At 43.5% G+C, this 16,554-nt stretch overlaps 1 protein-coding gene across 1 annotated transcript in view; it reads right to left on the bottom strand.

Annotated features, from left to right (window-relative positions):
* LOC111969296 (caM kinase-like vesicle-associated protein) overlaps positions 1-377 on the bottom strand; it is an 88,000-nt gene extending 87,623 nt beyond the window's left edge. The window contains exon 1 of the mRNA XM_023995335.2: positions 134-377. The gene's annotated coding sequence lies outside the window, so the exon portion shown is untranslated. The remainder of the gene's footprint in view (positions 1-133) is intronic.
* Positions 378-16,554: the final 16,177 nt, after the last annotated feature.

The raw sequence follows: 16,554 nt of genomic DNA, 5'->3' as shown, positions 1-16,554 counted from the left end.
CTACGATTCCCAAATAAACACATTCTGCATGCAAAAGTAGTTATCACCTTTACAAAAGATTTCAGTGGGGAACAGAGAAAATCCATTAGTGAGCTCAACTCCCTGATAGACAACTCAAAATGCGTCAACTTACCTTATCAGCAAATTTCTCAAATGTAGAATCCCGTGACTTTTTCCACTCGACTGTTCACATTAGGGTGTAACTGCAAATATGACGCTATTTCTACTTAGTACTTTTTTCTAGGGAAATTCCAGCGCTCCTTTGTACCATCGGTTGTGCCTCGCGCGTCAAGTTCAGCTCGGGAGGGAATGAGAGGCGGAATTAAAGTATGCACAAGAGGATGGAACACGCGTGAGTGGGGGGCATAGTGGAGCGAATTAGAACGAGTTCATCTGATTTACATCTAATGGGAGTGGTACATTCAGGGTTGGGTAGGTTGCTTTCTAAATGTAACCCTTTACAGTTACTAGTTACCTGTCCAAAATTGTAATCGGTAACGTCACTTTTGTATTACCCCAAACCCGGTGACGCAATCTGATTACATTCAGTTACTTTTAYATTACTATCTCCTTAAGAGCCATTAGAAGAATAAAAAAACGTGTGTTACCAGTTCGACGAAATCTATTGCAGGATAAATCAATGTTAAAGTTTACATAGATGGCTATATATATATATGGATGTTAAATGTTACTTTATGGGTTGTTAGGTAGGCTTCTTCTAACCCATCACGTTCTACTACATATAATAATAAAAATCAAAGTCTATCAGAATTCCAGTCATTCTAATAAATGTTATACCCCTTGATATTCAAGAATAGGATTTAGAAATATGGAAGTATAGATTAGCCAAATTGTTTTACCTGAGCATAACCCAAAAAACTAAGGACTAATTAGCCAGCCCTACTCTGTAGTTTATGATTTTGTTGTCATGGAGGACTGATTGGGCTCATTGATTCGAGTTGAAACATAAATGCTGAGCTCATGGAATGGCATGCTTTGAGCACTACTGAAAAGTGTTATTTACATGTGAAAAATTAATGCCATATGCTGCATTTGCTCTAGGCCTATTGTTTACGTTTTTGTTGGTGACACTTTGATATCTTGATAATATGCAGCTGTTTAAAGGACAAATTCACAAATGAAACAATAACAAAACGGGCCCCGCCTCTGTTTTGGTAAAATGCTGAGGGATGGGCCTGGAGAAATGCAACCACTCTCAGATTTTTTATTCAACCTTTATTTAACTAGGCAAGTCAGTTAAGAACAAATTCTTATTTACAATGACGGCCTACCCCGGCCTAACCCAGACGATGCTGGGCCAATTGTGTGCCACCCTATGGGACTCCCAATCATGGCCGGATGTGATTCAGCCTGGATTCAAACCAGGGACTGTAGTGACACCTCTTGCACTGAGATGCAGTGCCTTAGACCACTGCACCACCCAGGAGCATTAATAGACAGAGCTATGGATGCAAGGACTGACCATCCATGATATCAAACGTATTGTTGTAACCATGTTATGAGCCTATACCGTGTTTGTTTACATTTACAATGTTTACAAACATTGGATTAAAACAGGCTTATATTTTGTGTTCTCATGGAGTGTGACAGTTTAACTAAGCTCATGAGGCATTTCTAAGTTATATTCTTCAAGAATCAATGAAGATATATATATATAGACATAAACTTAAAGGGGCAATCTGTAGTTGCTACATCCATTTTTGGAAATATAAATGATCTAATATAATTTATATAATTTATATGTCCAAAAATGTATGTAGCAACTACAGATTGCCCCTTTAAGTCTATCAAAAGTTTGCGAGTTTGAGCATGTGTCCATTAGGCCTATGGATTTTTTATTTTTTATTAGCATGAATTAGATTGAGCAATAAAAGTCCCACTTTTATTCCATAGCCTGGGATCCGCACTATGCAGCTGTTGCGAGAGCGCATTTGTCACTGGCTGTCCACTGATTTAAAAAACAATGATTGATAGGCAGCTTAAACTTCTTGAATTCAATCATTATTGGGTTCAAATACACATTTAGATTCGTGAACGGCCATCCAAAACAACCACAATTCGTAAGGCGCAAATAGCTAAATGAGAGAGCAGCAGTGTGATTCACATCAATGCGCTATGTATATATCAATAATAAGTGATATCCGGATAGCCGTAGACTACACTACTGCTGTCGTCCTTACCTCCAAGCGTTTATTCAAGTTGGATAATCTTTGGATGCCGACAGCAGTCACACCATTGAAAGACATAGCCCACAAGACTGTAGCCCACAAAAGCCTATTCCTGCTCTTTTCCGGTGATCCATCAAACACATTTGGTGTGTCATCGTAGTGGTCTCTGATTTGTGGTCAGACTCGCTCAGGTGGGACAAATTTGTGCCTTGTTTCAATGCTGATTTGAATGTAATTGAGAAAACATAAGTGTCAAAGATTTTTTTGGCAAACATCCTTTCAGAATTTCAAAGTAATCATCTAGTTTTTCAAAAGTATCCGTAATTTGATTACAACATGTGTTATGGTAATTTAACGGATTACCATTACCGTTTTTTGTAATCCATTACATATAACAGATTACATGTAAATTGGTTACTCACCAACCCTGGGTATATTAGTGAACCAACACATGAAATCAATAGTTATTGCAGGATTACAATAAGTATCCTGTGCTACAAGCGTTTAATCTGTGCCTCAAGGGGCATATGGGGTAGATATCTTAATTTACATTGACTGTATTTGTTTTTTGATCTACTGTGATAAAATGTCAACATTTATTTTATGCAATGATGTTGTAGCCTATGCAATACACATAAGGCCTACCTCACTTTCAGTGTCGTTCAGTGTGCATGCATTATAGGCTAATTAATAATACAAGTACACAGAAAGCCAATTCCCCTATAATTGCTTGATAATCATAATTTTTGATTAATCATTTTAACAGTCTCAACTCTTCAGGCAACTATTTGGACAATAGTAAAGCACTATACTTGTTCCCACTATGGGATCTTATAGCATGATCGCCAGCCTTGTCTAAACTACATTGGATTTATGTCGGAAATTAAGTCATCCTATAACATTTTACAATTTAACCAAACCCTCTAGGGTCTCCTGTCCATGCTGTTTAAAGAAAATGTATAAATTGTACACATAAGTGCCTTCCCATGTTGCAAGTATGGAAGCTCATTCCCACCACCAAAAAAATAAATAAATCGAGATGCGATCACAACATTAAAAAAAAAAAATGTGGAGTTACCTAAGTCAGAATTTCGAGACACTAACTCAAAAAGTTGAGATAGTAGAACATATACATAGGATTATGTTTCTTCATTTGTAGCATTATGTGGTGTTTTCCATCTATCCACGCTGCAGAGATCAGCACAGCAGGGCCGGCGGCAAACCTGTGGCGAGCTGGCATTTGCCCCAACACTTTCAATTAGGTTTAATAAAAAAAGGTACACAAAAGTGTTGAAAAGAGGGACAAAGTACTGTTGTTAAGACTGATTTCCCTCATGGTGTGTCAACTCATGCACAGATTAACTGTAGCCTACTGATAACCATAGCTGCAGGTAACCTAGAGAAGCCATATGCTCTGATCCCCTCTGGCCAGGGGAAACGAAGCGGTAACATCATGTATTTATAGCCTAAGCTATGCATTTATAGCCTAAAATAGGTATTTATTTATGCCTAGAGAAATTGTGAAGGTGATCAAATCTAGTTTATATTCAACTTCTGGTGGCTATGCTACCTAGACCTTTTCAAAAATGATTGACTGGAATTAATAAATCAACACAATAGTGATGACATCCTGTGTGAGATACAGATGCAAAGGCCTACATAAAGCTAGCTCAGACCTGTTTGTGTAAAGGACCCCTCTGTTAGTTTAGTTTTAAAATAGCATTCATATGAAAAACATAGAAGATTGCTGCAGTTTGACAGGCTTTTAATGTTTTCATCCTCCCAAGTGCCAGAAGTTAAGGATCTTTTTTTATAGCTCATATAAAATGTTTTGCAGCTGATTTATTACTATGTCATACCCCCCCCGCCCCCTGACCACGGCACCTCTGAAATCACCATGCAATGTTACAAATGAAGACACGTAGATTCTATCAAAAAATGTTGACCTAGTATAGGATGACCACCCACTCTACCCAGAGTCGGTGAAAATGTGCTTTGGTGATGAAATTTCACTTCCTTATGTTATAAAATACATTTTACCAAGAAAAATATGATTATTCATATTATGGATAGTTCAGTGTTTTTTTTTTCTAACATAGTTACAATATATCCAAAAAGTTGGATTTTGTAACCTAATAAATCCGATAATAAGCACAGAACTCTGTTGACATAGCAGTGTAGGTTTCTCGTAACGACTTTTGTATTCGTGGTCCTCAAAGTTGTTTCCGCAGGTCGCAAACAGCTAAATTAGCACGACGAGCTGAATTAAATGTAAAAGGATTTGAAAATAAAAAGCTTGGTATACACTCACTGTTCCGTTGACATTTCACAGAGATATGCTTGTTTTTGTGAGAAATCTTGGAAAAATAATAGGAATTTCTAATTCATATGAAAAGCGTATACGGAAATACTATGTCATGTCTCAAAATCGATATCCATTTTACGTCTATATTGTTTTATGTCCTGCGGATTTTATGTCCCGCTGAACATCGTGGAGCCGCCACACAGGGCCACGTTGGCCATCAAGGCCTCCTGCCACTCTTGGGCGCACTTCTGCAGGCTGTTCATGACCAGGATGTGAACTCCGGGCTGCAACATCCCTGTGTCGGATGGACAGAAGAGGATCTCAGGGCAACGGAAGCACTCGTTGCCCAGGGTAATGTGGTGGCATCAGGGAGTTGATAGTCTAGAGGTATGCCTCGGACCTCGGCTCCACCTGAAAGTCCTGGGAGATGTAGCAGCTCTGCCTCTTCATCTCCTGCACAGAGGTCTTCTGCTGGAGATCACTGCCATGTCCAACGTTGGCCAGTAGTTTGCACTGATAGGCGCACACTTTCCAGCCAGGTCCATCTGAAAGGTGGCATGTGGAAAGCAGTAGCCTTTGCACACTGGAGAGACAGAGGTAGAGTCAGCCCCAGAGTCCACCACTAGACCAGTAACCAGTCCATAAGAATACATGGACAACATCACCAGGGCCCCAAATCCATTCGAACGAGAGTTCAGCTGTCTTCTCTCGGGTGGAGATGGGAGAGAAGGCTGGGTCAGTCATCAGGATGTCATGCTCTTCAGGGCAGACCAGTAGCTCCTCATAGAGCACATGGCTCCAGAACTTCTACAGGGAATCTCAGTCACTTATCATTCCACTGGTGATGGGCCTCTTGAGAATTAGATCGCCCTTGCAGGGAATGTTGTTTCCAAAAAATGTCTGGTCTTTTTTGGACAATCCAGCCACTGACCTCAGCACTGTATGGGGCTTCTCATCTCCATAGAAGCCAGCTTTGATTGAGCCTGATCCTGGGTCGATTACAATAGGCACATTCTGATTGAAGTCCTCACCGCTATCCACTGCAGTCATTCTTGGACAAAGTCTGTATTTCTTTGAACAATGAAAAGCAAAAGTTATTTTTCTAGTCGTCACCAAGCATGGTCTGGAACAACAAACTCTTATGAATTGAGACTAACGGTCAGAAGAACTGCTTTATTACTTGGAAAACATGTTTGTCACAAAACCTGTGAAATCACAATGGCATCAATGGCCTTGTAGCATCACCACCGTGCTCCAGTCTGGGTTACTATGGCAACGGATGATCACAGGGTTATTTCTCAGTATTTGAGAACATTAGATGACAAGGAGAACTTGTGTCTCTCACACACACACACATTTTTGGCTCCCTGTCAGACATACTGTACCCACAAACGGTTGCACTCCAAGAAACCATAAACGATGTGTCAGAGATATCTCTCAGAGTCATTCAATCCTCATCTTTGAAAATCTATTTTTATAGAATCCTTTATCTCCCTTTGGTGCAGGCCTGGTAAATATTTGTTTTCTTTGAGTGTCTTTTCCAGGGGGAGATACAGCCATGTGAAATTGTATGATTCCGTGAGTTGAGCCATCATTACCTAAGCCTCTCCAACAGCTATAACGGGAGAGAGGATGAATGTTCCCATCCAAACTCATCATAGCACTTACAGGATATTTGATGGCCAGTAGAATCATTGAACTGCTGTTAACCTAGAGGTGAAATGTTTCTGCGTCCAGTCATAGCTGCGGGAAGATGTTTGGGGGTGGGGGCGCTTCATTTTTTTTGTGCCTGCTCTACAGACAGCTATATCGTCTGCTAATACAGGACTAGTTAACGTTTTTTCTTTTTTTTTTCTTTTAACCGCATCCCTACTTCCCATGACTATGCATCCAGTACACATCATCCCTCACTATGTGATTAAGATAAGGACAAATAATAGAGGCAGCATTGCGTGTATGGACCAGTTGGAACTGGATTCATCACATGCGATAAACAAGGCAAGAGAGTGGTTCCAATTGTAAACATGATTCTGTATTACAGTACAGTAACACGGAAAGTAGGAAACATACCGACCAAGAGTTGTTACTGAAGGCACATTTGACCCCCGATAGCACCCATTACACTGCAAATCTGCATTGGGTTAACACACTAAAGCTGGACCAGGCTTCAGTCACTCTGATCTAATCACACACGTACTGTACACACACCTATGCATCCGATACTTCCTATGATGGAGTTGACCTACAAATGTCACCCCTGAGAGTTCAGCTCTCCGTGGCTACTGCAGAGGAAGAGTGTAATTAAAAGCAGTTTGTTTCCATCCCTCGGGCAACAGGAATATTGGCTGCGTTTACATCTGAACTGATATTTTCTTTACCAATCACATCAGATCTTTTCCATCAGATCTTTTTTAGAGTTGATCCGATTGGTCCAAAGACCAATTAGTAAGAAAAATAACAGAATTGGGCTGCCTGCGTAATGGCTTACTGGTTGCATCACTTCCCATTAGGGACCATTTGAAATGTACATGACCCTCCCCTTGTACTGTAAAACATTTTTGAACACCCTCCCCCCTCATAGAACTAACTCCAAATAGTGTTTATGACCACAGGTAACAATAACTGTAGTGACCCTGTGTTTATAAACGGGGATTTCAACTTTGCCACTTCAGCATGCTTCGATGCCACGCAGGGCTACAGGCCAGAAGGTTGAAGGTTCACAGACCACCATGGACCAGCTCACTCTCCCTGCCTGTTTCATTATGCCTAATCTACGATCAGCTCGGGGGAAATCAGATGTTCAACATTTTGATGCCATATTAATAATTATATAAATATGGCATCAATATGCAACACATTTTCCACCAACAGGTTTCTGTGCAAATACAGCACACAACAAATAAACACAGTCTATAGACTTTGGTATGCTTTGTTTCAACATCGAAGGCTTGGCTTGACAATCTCTGAATGTCATTAAACTTCACTTTTTGTATTTAACTAGGCAAGTCAGTTAAGAACAAATTCTTATTTGCAATGACAGCCTACCCCAGCCAAACCAGGACGATGCTGGTCCAAATGTGCGCCACCCAATCACGGCCGGTTGTGAAAGAGCCTGGAATCTAACCCAGGTCTGTAGTGACGCCGCTAGCACTGTGATGCAGTGCCTTAGACAACTGCGCCACTCGGGAGCTTGTAACAGATGTCTCTTTCCATTCATCAAATGTCCACTGCACAGTTTGGATTCATTTATTTTATTTTTCAGTAAACAACTAAAATAAAAAACATACACACACACAAGGTACATTGATAATTTTTTGGCTCTTTTTCTCCCCAATTTCGATCTGTCTCATCGCTACAACTCCCCAATGGCTTTGGGAGGCAAAGGTCGAGTCATGCTTCCTCCGAAACATGACCTGACAAACTGTGCTTCTTAACACCCACCCGCTTAACCCAGAAGCCAGCCACACTAATGTGTTGGAGGAGACACCAACTAACAACCAGGTCAGCCTGCAGGCACCCGGCCCGCCACAAGGAATCGCTAGAGCGCGATGAGCCAAGAAAATCTCCCCCGGCAAAACCCTCCCCTAACCCGGACGATGCTGGGTCAATTGTGTGCCACCCTATGGGACCTCCGATCACAGCCAGTTGTGTAACAACCTGGGATCGATCCCGGGTCTGTAGTAATGCCTCTAGCACTGCGATGCAGTACTTTAGACCGCTGCACCACTCGGCAGGCCCAGTACAAAGATTTGTAAATGTAACCGGAATTGCACAATAAAGTCAGGGACGTTTTTCCATTGTGGTCCCTATTTTTTACATAAATGCATATACAATTACAGAGATACATACACATTGCATAGATACAGACAAAAAAGGTTCTACTGTTCACACATTAACCAGCTTTTGACATTCATTTTCAAAGTGATTATGGTTGGTATGGCTTTGACTTGCTGTGGTAGTTTGTTCCACTCGACAGCGGCGGTATATAAATATGTGTTCTTACCAGATAGACTCATTTAAAACAGTGAATATTAGATTAGCTGGCTTTGGTCTTATGCTGGTGGACCTCTGTAACAAATTAAAAATGGTTGGATAGGTACCTGGGGACGGAGTCCGTGATAATTCTGTGAACCAGACCAAGTTGCATTAATACCACTCTTCTTGAAAAGACTTGGCATGGGCCCCCAGATCCTCAAAAGGTTCTACAGCTGCACCATCGAAAGCATCCTGACCTGTTGCATCACCGTCTGGTATGGCAACTGCTCGGCATCTGACCATAAGGCGCTACAGAGGGTAGTGCGAACGTCCCAGTACATCACTGGGGCCAAGCTTCCTGACATCCAGGACCTATATAATAGGCGGTGTCAGAGGAAAGCCCATAGAATTGTCAGAGACTCCAGTCACCCAAGTTATAGACTGTTTTCTCTGCTACCGCACGGCAAGCGGTACCGGAGCACCAAGTCTAGGACCAAAAGGCTCCTCAACAACTTCTACCCCTGTGCCATTAGACTGCTGAACAATTCATAAAAATCGCCACCGGAATTTTTTTACATTGACACCCCCATCTTCTAAAGTTCGCATAACACCGTACCCAAACCAGCCACGCGCATGCGCCATCGTGCGCAAATAGATTTTGTTCCCCCACACCAAACGCGATCACAACACGCAGGTTGAATTATCAAAACAAACTCTGAACCAATTATATTAATTTGGGGATAGGTCGAAAAGCATTAAAGATTTATGGCAGTTTAGCTAGCTAGCTTGCAGTTGCTAGCTAATTTGTCCTATTTAGCTAGCTTGCTGTTGCTACCTAATTTGTCCTGGGATATAAACGTTGAGTTGTTATTTTACCTAAAATGCACAAGGTCCTCTACTCCGACAATTAATCCACACATAAAACGGTCAACCAAATCGTTTCTAGTCATCTCTCCTCCTTCCAGGCTTTTTCTTCTTTGGTATGTATATGGCATTTGGCATCTCCCTTTCATAGTTTCCACGACGACCGACCGAACTCAGTTCATCTTTCAATCACCCACGTGGGTATAACCAATGAGGAGATGGCACGTGGGTTTCTGCTTCTATAAACCAATGTGGAGATGGGAGAGGCACCGCGTTCAGTTTCACAAATAGAATTTACTTTGTTGATGCGTGCGAGCAGTGTGGGTGCAATAATTGAATAACAAGTATGTTTGCATTTTCCCATCCGAGTTGTTTCCATCAAATTGACTTGTTGCGGATAAAAGTCTTTGCGTGTGTAAATACATAAAAATTACTTTTTGTGGACGGTTAAATCGCCATGTATCAAATAAAAAAAACAAGTTAACTGGGTTTCTATTGCATTTTCTAGGCCTACTTATGGTTTTGTCACAAGAAAATGTATGTAGGTATAGCGAATGTGCCCACTCTGGTATTGGAAAGTGCGCTCTAGCCAATAGCTTGCAGATACAGTGTGCGTATAGCCTACATGATGAGGTTATTATGGACAAAAGTGCAAGATTATTTTTATTTGTCAAATGGCAGCCAAGCATCGATCATCATATCACCAGAATAAGACCCTCGCTATTTATTGAAAGGAGCATCAAGCTCATCACCTTGCACTTTCACCACCCTGTGAAATTCATTATAACTTATTTCATCATAATTTATTTAATCTGTAGCCTCCATCGATATGATGGTTATTATGTCAATATTTGCGCATAAGCGCTTCCACCGCCATTTCTCGCATAATACATTTTACAGACACAGACAAATCCCACCGTATCTAGCGTATTTTGTTTTGTCAACATTTGGAAAGTTTAACAACAAATTTGCTGTTTCCATCAGGCTTTCGTGACATTTGTTTGTTAATGCGACAAATAAATACTTTTCTCACATAAGAAGTTTGGATGAAAACCTGGTTAATGTCAGGCCATTTTGAGGATGCTGTAATTATACACATATGCCATACAATTCTCCTTCTGTGGCCTCCAACTGCTCTTAAATGCAAGTAAAACTAAATGCTTGCTCTTCATGCTCTTCCACGACGCATATAAGGCTCTCCCCTGCACTCCTTTCGGAAAAGCTGACCACGACTCCATTTTGTTGCTCCCAGCCTATAGACAGAGACTCAAACAGGAAGCACCCGCGCTCAGGTCTGTTCAACGCTGGTCCGACCAATCTGATTCCACGCTTCAAGATTGCTTCGATCACGTGGACTGGGATATGTTCCGCATAACGTCGAACAACAACATTGATGAATACTCTGATTCGGTAAGCGAGTTTATTAGCAAGTGCATCGGTGATGTTGTACCCACAGCGTCTATTAAAACATTCCCCAACCAGAAACCGTGGATTGATGGCAGCATTTGCGCAAGACTGAAAGCGCGAACCACTGCTTTTAATCAGGGCAAGGTGACCTGAAACATGACCGAATACAAACAGTGTAGCTATTCCCTCCGCAAGGCAATCAAACAAGCTAAGCGTAGGTATAGAGACAAAGTGGAGTCGCAATTCAACGGCTCAGACACGAGAGGTATGTGGCAGGGTCTACAGTCAATCACGGACTACAAAAGGAAAAACCAGCCCCGTCGCGGACCACGATGTCTCGCTCCCAGACAAACTAAACAACTTCTTTGCTCGCTTTGAGGACAATACAGTGCCACTGACACGGCCCGCTACCAAAACCTGCGGGCTCTCCTTCACTGCAGCCAACGTGAGTAAAACATTTAAACATGTTAACCCTCGCAAGGCTGCCGGCCCAGACGGCATCCCCGGCCGCGTCCTCAGAGCATGCGCAGACCAGCTGGCTGGTGTGTTTACGGACATATTCAATCAATCCTTATCCCGGTCTGCTGTTCCCACATGCTTCAAGAGGGACAACATTGTTCCTGTTCCCAAGAAAGTGCTTTGAGAGACTAGTCAAGGACCATATCACCTCCACCCTACCTGACACCCTACACCCAATCCAATTTGCTTACCGTCCCCAATAGGTCCACTGACGACGCAATTGCCATCACACTGCACACTGCCGTAACCCATCTGGACAAGAGGAATACCTATGTACGAATGCTATTCATCGATTACAGCTCAGCATTTAACACCATAGTACCCTCCAAACTCGTCATTAAGCTCGAGACCCTGGGTCTCGATCCCCGCCCTGTGCAACTGGGTCCTGGACTTCCTGACGGGCCGCTGATCCTCCACCCCGCTGATCCTCAACACTGGGTCCCCACAAGGGTGCGTTCTCAGCCCTCTCCTGTACTCTCTGTTCACCCATGACTGCGTGGCCATGCACGCCTCCAACTCAATCATCAAGTTTGCAGATGACACTACAGTGGTAGGCTTGATTACCAACAACGACGAGACGGCCTAAAGGGAGGAGGTTAGGGCCCTTGGAGTGTGGTGTCAGGGAAATAACCTCACACTCAATGTCAACAAAACAAAGGAGATGATCGTGGACTTCAGGAAACAGCAGAGGGAGCAGCCCCCTATCTACATTGACGGGACAGTAGTGGAGAGGGTGGAAAGCTTTAAGTTCCTCGCGTACACATCACGGACAAACTGAAATGGTCCACCCACACAGACAGCGTGGTGAAGAAGGCGCAGCAGCACCTCTTCAACCTCAGGAGGCTGAAGAAATTGGGCTTGTCACCAAAAACACTCACAAACTTTTACAGATGCACAATCGAGAGCATCCTGTCGGGCTGTATCACCGCCTGGTACGGCAGCTGCTCCGCCCARAACCGTAAGGCTCTCCAGAGGGTGGTGCGGTCTGCACAACGCATCACCGGGTGCAAACTACCTGCCCTCCAGGACACCTACAGCACCCGATATCACAGGAAGGCCTAAAAGATCATCAAGGACAACAACCACCCGAGCCACTGCCTGTTCACCCCGCTATCATCCAGAAGGCGAGGGCAGTACAGGTGCATCAAAGCGGGGACCTAGAGACTGAAAAACAGCTTCTATCTCAAGGCCATCAGACTGTTAAATAGCCATCACTAACATTGAGTGGCTGCTGCCAACATACTGACTCAACTCTAGCCACTTTAATAATGGAAAAAATTATGTAATACATTTATCACTAGCCACTTTAAACAATGCCACTTTATATAATGTTTACATACCCTATATTACTCATCTCATATGTATATACTGTACTCTATACCATCTACTGCATCTTGCCTATGCCAGTTGGCCATCACTCATTCATATATTCAACAAATTGGATGCAGTCTATCACAGTGCCATCCGTTTTGTCACCAAAACCCCATATACTACCCACCACAGCGACCTGTACACTCTCGTTGGCTGGCCCTTGCTTCATACTCGTCGCCAAATCCACTGGCTCCAGGTCATCTACAAGTGTCTGCTAGGTAAAGCCCCGCCTTATCTCAGCTCACTGGTCACCATAGCAGCACCCACTCGTAGCACGCGCTCCAGCAGGTATATCTCACTGGTCACCCCCAAAGCTAATTCCTCCTTTGGCCGCCTTTCCTTCCAGTTCTCTGCTGCCAATGACTGGAACCAACTGCAAAAATCACTGAATCTGGAGACTCATATCTCCCTCACTAGCTTTAAACACCAGCTGTCAGAGCAGCTCACAGATCACTGCACTTGTACGTCTGTAAACAGCCCATCCAACTACCTCATCCCCATACTGTATTTATTTATTTACCTTTATCCTTTGCATCCCAGTATCTCTACTTGCATATTCATCTTATGCACATCTACTATTCCAGTGTTTAATTGCTATATTGTAATTACTTTGCCACCATGGCCTATTTATTGCTTTAACTCCCTTATCTTACCTCATTTGCACTCACTGTATATATACTTTTTTTCTACTGTATTATTGACTGTATGTTTTGTTTATTCCATGTGTAACTCTGTGTTGCTGTATGTGTTGAACTGCTATGCTTTATCTTGGCCAGGTCACAGTTGCAAATGAGAACTTGTTCTCAACTAGCCTACCTGGTTAAATAAAGGTGAAATAAAATTTAAAAATAAAAAATAAAAATAAATACTTTGGACAAACATGGGCATACCTACAGGATACCTTTGAAGTAGCCGAATCATATTAAAACATTGTGACTGGTTGTGTTTATGCCACATACAGTGCCATCAGAAAGCATTCACACCCCTTGACTTTTTCCACATTTTGCTGTTTTACAGCCTGAATATAAAATGGATTAAATGGAGATTATTTTGTCACTGGCCTACACACAATACCCCATAATGTCAAAGTGGAATTATGTTTTTCAATATTTACAAATTAATTGAATATGAAAAGCTGAAATGTCTTGAGTCAATAAGTATTCAGCCCCTTTGCTATGGCAAGCTTAAATAAGTTCAGAAGTAAAAATGTGCTTAAAACAAGTCACATAATAAGTTGCATGGATACACTGTGTCCATGCAACTTAATGTTTTAATCACTACCTCCTTTCTACCCCACATATACAATTATATGTAAGGTCCCTCAGTCAAGCAGTGAATTTCAAATACAGATTAAACCGCAATGACCAGGGAAGTTTTCCAATACCTCACACAGAACGGCTCCTATTGGTAGTATCAGAACTCAGGATAAGACCCAGATGCAGACAGCTACATTTACATTTACATTTAAGTCATTTAAATCGCAGATGTTTATTCACCCAAACAGGGGGCAGGCAAAGGACAGGTCAAGGGCAGGCAGAGGTCCGTAATCCAGGGCAGAGTCAATAAGGTACAGAACAGCAGGCAGGCTTTGGGTCAGGGCAGGCAGAGGTTTGTAATCGGGAAACAGAAAGACAAAGGACAGTGAGACACAGGTTTTATCTTGGACACGTAGGATGGATACGGAGGGTGTGGGGCAAGAGAAGGCGAACAGCAGAGGAGCTAAGGATTTTAGAGATGGGGAACAGGCCGATGAAACGCGAGGAAAGTTTACGGGACTCCACCCAGAGGGGCAGGTCCCGAGTGGAGAGCCATACCCTCTGCCTGAGCCGATAGCGGGGAGTAGGGGTCCGGTGGCGATCCGCTTGTTGACAATACCTGGATGTGGTCTTCAAAAGAGCTCTCTTCCAGGTACGGCGACAGCGGCGGATGAACATCTGGGAAGAGGGTATGACTTCTTCCTCTTGCTCAGGGTAGAGCAGGGGCTGATATCCCAAAGAACACTCGAAGGGTGAGAGACCAGCGGCCGAACAGGGAAGAGTGTTGCGGGCGTATTCCACCCACACAAGTTGCTTGCTCCAGGTGGTGGCATTGCTGGAAACGAGGCAACGAAGGGCTGTCTCCAGGTCCTGATTGACTCGCTCCAACTGGCCATTAGATTGGGGGTGGAACCAGATGAGAGGCTGGCCAACGACCCAATGAGGGTGCAGAACACCTTCCAGAACCTGGACGAGAACTGTGGACCCCGATCGGAGACCATGTTGACCGGAAGTCCATGGACCCGGAAGACGTGCTGTGCAATGAGCTGAGCCGTCTCATTGGCAGAGGGTAACTTGGGAAGGGGAATGGAATGGGCAGCTTTAGAAAACCTATCCATCACCATCAGGATAGTAGTGTTGCCGTCTGATGAGGGAAGCCCAGTAACAAAGTCCAGGGATATATGGGACCAGGGGCGGTGAGGAAAAGGGAGTGGTTGGAGAAGGTCAGCCGGAGCTTGCTGCAGAGTCTTATTTTGTGCACACACCGTGCAGGCAGCGCCGATTGCGGAAACATCTAGCACCATGGAAGGCCCCCAAAAGTCAGACGGGAGACTGGATGACAGGCCAGTCTGGAGGAATGTGCCCATTCCAGGACCCGGGGAACGGGCAGAGTCCGGGACAAACATCCGGTTAGCTGGAACCCTTCTGGGTTCCGGCTGGGAACACTGCGCCTTATGGACCAGGCTCTCTATACCCCAGATGACAGCAGCCGTTAGACAGTAGGTAGGGAGGATGGTCTCGGGGTCAGACGGACTAGCAGTGACATGTTAAAGGCAGTCTTCCACTCATCTCCTTCCCATAGACGAACCAGATGGTAGGTGTTACGAAGGTACAACTTAAAGAAGATGGTCGCTCCCTGAATAGGTTCAAAAGCTGAAGCGATGAAGATGAGTGGTAGAAGGTAACATTTTTTTACTGTGATGTCATTAAGGCCCTTGTAGTCGATACACGGGCACAGGGTTTGTGTTAAAATATTTTTATCAAGGTTTAAGATAAATGATTAAATAATTCTACTTAGAAACTTAACCATTAGGATTAGAGGTTATGTAGCATGGACAATGGGTAATTAAAAATAACCATTGGGGAAGAAAGGAATGTACAGTGTATGTGTGTGCCGAAAGAAAGCAAAGAGACTCCTTAACCTCCTTAACCTATGTTTGAACCGACCCAGCTATAACTCTGTGGAGATAAGATAAGACAGGGTTTTCCGTATTTGGGGGGGACTGGAACTGTCAGCTGAGTGGTAATAAACTGTGGTGAGACTTCAGGGGATAATCCAAATATAGTGTGTATGTATGTGCGTAGTTTAAGAGAAGGTATAAAAGGAACGTTTTTGTATATGCACGTCAGAGCTCTCGCCAATAAAATTGTATCTGACTAATTGTGAGATGGGAATTATGTATGTTTCATTTAAACCAGAGCTTTACAATCTCTGGGGTTCAGACCTAAAAAGATAATTGCAATTTATGAACATTAATTACAAAATTACATAAGAGTTTGGTCCATCTTCTCCACAAAGAAGAACCCTGTGCCTGCAGGGGAGGCCGATGGTCAAATACTCCCTGCAACAAGTGAGTTACCAATGTACCCTTCCATAGCCTTGGTCTCCGGACCCGACAGGGAGTAAAGCCGCCCCTGGGTGGGTGTAGTACCTGGGAGAAGGTCAATGGCGCAGTCGTAGGGTCAATGCAGAGGGAGAGAAGTAGCAGGGGCCTTGTTGAAGACCTCCCAGAGGTCTTCAACAAGAAGAGTGGCAGAGACGTCAGAGGCTTCTCTCAAGCCTGCAGGGAGACATCCCAGGGCAGGCTGGGCCGACTTGAGACAATGAGCATGGCAGAATGGGCTCCAACCCACCATAGCACCAGTAGCCCAGTCGATCAGGGGATTG

This window comes from Salvelinus sp. IW2-2015, linkage group LG1, assembly GCF_002910315.2.
Source record: "Salvelinus sp. IW2-2015 linkage group LG1, ASM291031v2, whole genome shotgun sequence".
NCBI classification, from domain to species: domain Eukaryota; kingdom Metazoa; phylum Chordata; class Actinopteri; order Salmoniformes; family Salmonidae; genus Salvelinus; species Salvelinus sp. IW2-2015.
This window is presented reverse-complemented; position numbering and strand designations above follow the sequence as displayed.